General features: G+C 42.3%; 1 pseudogene; it reads right to left on the bottom strand.

Annotated features, from left to right (window-relative positions):
• Positions 1-4923: 4923 nt before the first annotated feature.
• On the bottom strand, positions 4924-5661 carry LOC101592765 (annotated as a pseudogene).
• Between the last annotated feature and the right edge of the window lie 514 nt (positions 5662-6175).

Raw genomic sequence — 6175 nt, 5'->3', positions numbered from 1 at the left:
TCTCTCTCTCTCTCTCTCTCTCCTTTTCTTTGATACAGGTCTCACTACACAGTTCCAATTTGTAGTGCTCCTCCCATCTCACCCTCCCAGCACTGAGATTCTAGACCTAAGCCACCACACAGGGTTCCAGGGCTGGCACAGCTAGTGGTACCCGGACTTGAACTCAGGATGGAGGCAGGTGCTTAGACTACTGAGCTTTCTCCTCAGCCCCTCTGTGGGTGTTTTCATGATCCTTCATGAACTCCTTGGCATAGGGTTGTAAATATTTTTAAAAGGTATGCTCTGTGAATCTGTTTAAGTAATGACTGTCAAAAGTGGTAGATGAGCTTTCATATTCCATATAATTTAGCCGTATCATTCAATTTGAAAACTTAAAATCAGTCACTTTGGATTAGACATCCTGGGCTCCCCAGTTTCCCTGCTGGACCTGGGATGAGAAGCTTTGAGCTGCCCACATCAAGGGACTCACACTTTGCCCATCATGGTTTCCATCACCTGTGAAAACAAGAGCTCTCAGCTGCTGGTGATAGGTTCTCCCCCTGGCTTCAGGCTCTCAGCCTCCTGGGATCAGGATGTCCCAGACCCTTCCTCCCTGTTTGTACCCAGTGATCCCACCTCGGGGCTCCAGGTCCACCTCACTGCATAGATCCCAGAGGACATCCTTTCCCCTGGGATGATTCCTAGTTCTTTTCATGACACTGCTTAACCGAAATTACTTTTGAGAAATTTTGTGGTAGAAAGCACTGTTTGTGGTTGTTGAAGGTATGTAAGATGGGGTACAGAAATACCTATTTCCAAGTATTAATGCTGCATTTTGTACTGTAGTCTTGCGAAACCCAAACACCTCCAACACCTTTTTCCTTGCACCTGGTGCTCTATGTATCCCAAGCCAGGAAACATGGGTGAGAGATAGCGAATTCTCCACAGCATCTTACAGTTCATTTATTTTTCAAGGATTTCTGTGATGGAGGGAGCATCATCAAAATTATTCAGAACAAAAACACCCTTTCCTTCTGCCCTGCCCTTGGCTGACCCTGCCTCAAGCAGCTCCCTTTGAAGCAAATCCAGCCCACGCAGTCTGTGCAGGCCAGCCCAGCAGTCGAGGTTTGCAGAGAAGCACCTGCCAGGCTGTTTATCCTTGCTGAGTCCCAAGCTCCTGGTCAATGCACTGCTGTTCTGATATCATGGTCACTTCAGCATTGAAAGGGGCTCCTTCTGCTCCATCCATTCCTGGAGCAACATTTGGGCTTCGAGTGCTTCACCAAGAGAAAACTTTGTGTACATTTTCAAAGTATATTCTATCTTGACAACAAATCATGCTCAAGTGACAGTGATAGTGGTGTCCATGCTGTGCAGTGTCTGAAACACAGACCCCTGAGCTCTTTAGTGTGCAAGCATGGGATATTTTCTACTCTGGGTCCTGGCTCTGAGCATCACTCAGTCCCTGCAGCTCAGAGAGATGTTCATAGAAGACATCTGTGCTTCCCTGAGGGTCCTGTTATTTATTTATTTATTTATTTATTTATTTATTTATTTATTTATTTATTTATTTATTTATTTGTTTGTTTTGGTACAGGTCATGCTATGCAGCTGACTTGTATTGATACTCCTGTCTCAGCACAAACTACGGAGATTAGAGGCTTGCACGACCAAGCCCAGCTTCAGTGGCCTGCACAGTGTGGAGCTGGCAGAAGGTGCAAGTTAGCTTTCAGGGAGGTACAACCAGCTTTATTGTCCTGCCAAGTTCTTAAGTTGTCTTCCATCTGAGTGTAACTGCAATGACTCCTGTAGAATTTTATTTATGTGTCTTTTCTTTGTGCTGTAGACAAGGAATGGACTTTCACGTGAATATTCCCTGTGAATCAGAGATGAATAGTATATCTCTTTGTCATGCAAGCCTGTGTTACACTGGGAAGACAGTTTCCGTAACAAGAAAAAATCACAGAAGAATACTGTGTCACAGAGAACTGACTTGAAGTTGTGTGAAAATCATATAAGCTTAGCAGAGCATTTTTATTTATTTACTTATTTATTTTTGAATAATTTTATTGACAAACAAATGCCAATGGAATGGTTTCAAAACATTATTAGGACAGTTTCAATAATTAATACATTGCGTATTGTAAGTCTTCTTAGTAGTTATTCATAGTACAAGATGCAGACATGATTTCTTGTCCACAAACACTATTCATATAAATCTTTCTATTCATTGAATTAAGAGAATGTAGCTGTATATCTATCCTAACAATTTTGAATATGCAGATACCAAATGGTCCTTCATTTGTATCACCCTTTTTCTTGTTTACTTTTGTCAGAGATGGGTATTCCATTGTCATTTAAATATTGTAGGTGCCCGAATTCATCAATATGTTCCAATATAGTCCAGTAGTCCATAATAGTGGGTTATCTGTAGGACTAGCAATGTCAAAATTTGTTGACTTGAGCCTTTTACAGCTCAGCATATTAATATGGCTTTACTTTTTATACCTCGTTTTTATACTTTTCTGCTGGACAGTTAAGACCAAGATAAAGCAAGAGCTATAAAACAAGAAATGTAACTTTTGTATCTGACAGGGTCAGTCAAATCCCCTCAGGATTTATCCTGAAGCCACGTACCGCAGTTTGCAGATCCTTTGTCAGTGTCAGCCACGAGTATGAGTCACAGCCCTTGCTTGAAGAATTTGCTCTCTGTGAAAGCTTGAGAGAATGTTTTCTCTCCATGTGACTCTTCTTAGGCACACTCTACCTCACTGATCACTTTCCTCTGTGGCACCATAATCTCCTTTATCAGTAAATTTGGGACACAAATGATTTATAGGATGTTACAGTACAGGTTCTCCTATGTCCTGAGTCCTCACTGACCATGAAAGGCTAGGACCAATATGTTGGCTGTCCATGTAGCCCTTCTTTTTCTCTAGTCTTTGCTCTGCAAGCTTAAGCTATTAACCCTCCAGAAGAGAAGCTTATTGTTATTACCCTACAACACAGGCAGCTGAGCTTGACCTCACTATCTGTCTGAATATCAGGCATCTTAGACATAACATGGAGCAGGTACTTTCAATCAGGTATTGATATGTTAAACTTTAAGTCCCTATATAATATGAAGAAAAAATTTAAAAAATAAAAAGTATTAAAAATAAGAATAAACAATTGCATATTTTTACAAAGAAATTCAGAAATTGAACTATATACAGCATTGTAGTAGGATAGTCCTATGATTTTTTTTTCTTTTCTCTTGTTCTCATTTATTACCCTTAAAAAAAAAAAAAACCAAGCGCTTACTTGAGAGAGAGTATGGCAGCAATTCATATGACCTGACAAGCAGTACGTATTTTTTTTTATAGCGTTTATTCTTTTTTTTTTAATTTTTTATTTATTTGAGAGAGAGAGAGAGAGAGAGAGAGAGAGAGAGAGAGAGAGAGAGAGAGAGACAGTAGTGTGTGTGTGTGGCCAGCTCAGCCCACCAGGGGGCGGGGCTGGCTGGCATGTGGTGCTGGGGGATTGAACCGCGGTCCCTGATGCTTTGCCAAGCTTGTTCTAAGTAGGTGCCTTAGACCACTGAGCCATCTCTCCAGCCCAGCAGTACGTATTTTGAAGACCAGAATGACAGGCATTCAAAGCTTGACCTTAGTACTACACATTGCTATCTTCTGTTCAGTTGCTTAGTTTACAGGTAGCTTAGCAGAATAAGAAGATGTGCACCGTAGATAGGTGGAGCAGTGTTGAGGCTAAACACCCCCAGGACAGTGGAGAGGAGGGTGGCTTTTACCCCAGGGTGCAGGCGTATCAGTCTGGAGATAAGCTGTGTTCACCCTGTGTGTGAAATGCACTAACCATTTCCAAATACTAATTAGTTATCTTCTTAACATAGTCGTGGCTTCCACCAAAATACTTGACGACCAGAGTCTCCATTCACTACACAGGAGGGGCTTCTTAGCCACTCCCTGAGGTGAAATATACATGGGCCACTCTGAGAAGTAAACCACAAATATGGTAAATAGGATTTATTTTTTAGTTATTCAGAAAAAGCTGAGTTCTAATGCTTCAAAAAGGAGGAATACAAAATGTATTAAGTGAAATTTTTATCTATATGTTCATTTAATCAGTTTCTTTGAAAAGTTTTAGTTTCTCTTAAAGTCCTCTCAAATCTTCATATATACAACACCAAATCAAGCAATTTCTATGATACTTTGCAAATTGTTATCCTTCCATTCTGCTTATATTGACTAAAATTAGTCCTTGTGTGTCACTCCGTATTTGTAACCCACCGTACTTGCATTCATTCACTAATTACCTTTCTAGAAATTGATATTTACAGACATTTTCAAGTAGATAAATAGATCCTTTGGTTAATGCTTACTGTATGTAAAGGGAATAACATACATGATACAGTAAGAAGGTTTTCCTGCTCTAATCCTCAAAGACAAAAAATATATCATGAAGATCACATGGAGAAATGCAATTGCTGGCTGCTAATAGCTGCAGTGCAGTCTGCCAAATGATGTTCTGCTTCCTCCTGCTCTCACATCAGTCTGAGGGACACTGGAACGCAAAGGAGAATTAAGGTATTCCATCAAGGAGCCTGAGTGGAGAGTGAGATTTGTGCATCACTCCATGTTTTGGTGATTTCCTGAGAGCTTAGGCTTCAGGACTCCAGTACAGTTGTCTGAGAATCAAACCTCATCTATGGAAGCTAATTTAGTGTAATTAGTTCTGCATAGCCAAAGAAGAACCTAGAAATATGAAGTCTCAGTGTCTTTCTGCCCCCCAAGTGCAGCCACAATGATGTCGGTGTCCCTCTCTGTGAATCAACACAAATGGACTAAGAACTGAATAACCAAGGGAGAGAAAATGTTGAGCATCTATAAAAGTGAACCAATTAAATAAGGAGGAACTCACAAATAGAGAAAGGAGGGAATTAATCTAGTAAAAGGAAATAAAACAAAGCATCAGGAGCACAACACTTCGAGCAGCTTTGATTTCAGGAGGAGTCGTGTAGAGGAACTTGGAGCTCTGCAAATGAAGAACCTGCTGGTGGTGTTTGTGGAGAACATGCACTGTGTAGCCACTGGCCCCACCCATGATGAACTGAGAGCCCACATCCCGTAGCACCATGCAGGTGAGAAAAATCCACTTTACTCTTACTCTCTGGTAGTAAATAGCAATAGTTCTTATTTGTTCTATTTGTTCTTATTTGTTCTTATTTGTTCTATTTGTGATGGAATGTAGTAAATTCGTGGCTATCAATGAATTAAGGCCCCACAAAAGGAGAAGCACAGGGAGGACACTCCATGCAGACCTGAGCCTCAGTTTCCTCCATGCAGAGTCTCCAGGACTGATAGTGATGGCCTGGACCACAGTGAGGAGACCACTGGTGCAGATGGTGAGGCCCCGGGCCATCCTCTCCATGTAGCACACGATCTTACAGCCTATGTCACTTAGGAAGTTTCTCACACCAAAAGCAGCTATTGCACTTGGCATTCCCTTGGAAAGAAGAGTTATGACATTTGTAACAGTCAAATGGATGAGAATAAATTGTACAGATTTCTTCTCATTGCCTGAAATTATGAGCATGCAATTCAGAAAAACAAAGATGTTCCCCATAATACCAAGTCCAGTTAAAAAGGCAAGAATTATTCCATCCACAATATAAGGCAGCATTTCTAATTTAATATTCAAAAAATATCCAACAAATACCTTTTTGAGACCCAGTCCTAGCCCAGGTCCGGTGAGTGTGCGGACAGCTTCCTGCTACCTTGCACCAGCGGGACCTGTCCCAGCCCAGGCACAGCGTGGGCCGGACCCTCTCCCACCCCCTTGGGCCACCCCCCACCACTCTGCAGCACCTTCCCACGCCACCTGCCAAGTAGGATTTTTGTGGTGTTCTGGGAACCCCTGGACCCAGACTTAGCCCAGGTCCAGTGAGTGTGTGGGAGAGTTTCCTCTTCCCACTACTTCACCTTGCCCCCTCCAGGCACAGCTCAGGCCAGGCATACATGCCTGAGGTGTGACCCTGCAGCTGCAATCCCTGCAGAGAGAGTAGAGGAGAGATCCATCCAGCTAGTCCAGGAGCAGAACATCTTGCCACAGGGGCACAACATATTCACCCTCAAGGGCAGCAGCGGGAAGGAGCTGAGCACAGCAGACAGACCTAAGCCAGACGCAGCTGGATAAG

Source organism: Octodon degus, unplaced genomic scaffold (assembly GCF_000260255.1).
Source record: "Octodon degus isolate 3935 unplaced genomic scaffold, OctDeg1.0 scaffold00023, whole genome shotgun sequence".
Lineage (NCBI taxonomy): Eukaryota > Metazoa > Chordata > Mammalia > Rodentia > Octodontidae > Octodon > Octodon degus.
This window is presented reverse-complemented; position numbering and strand designations above follow the sequence as displayed.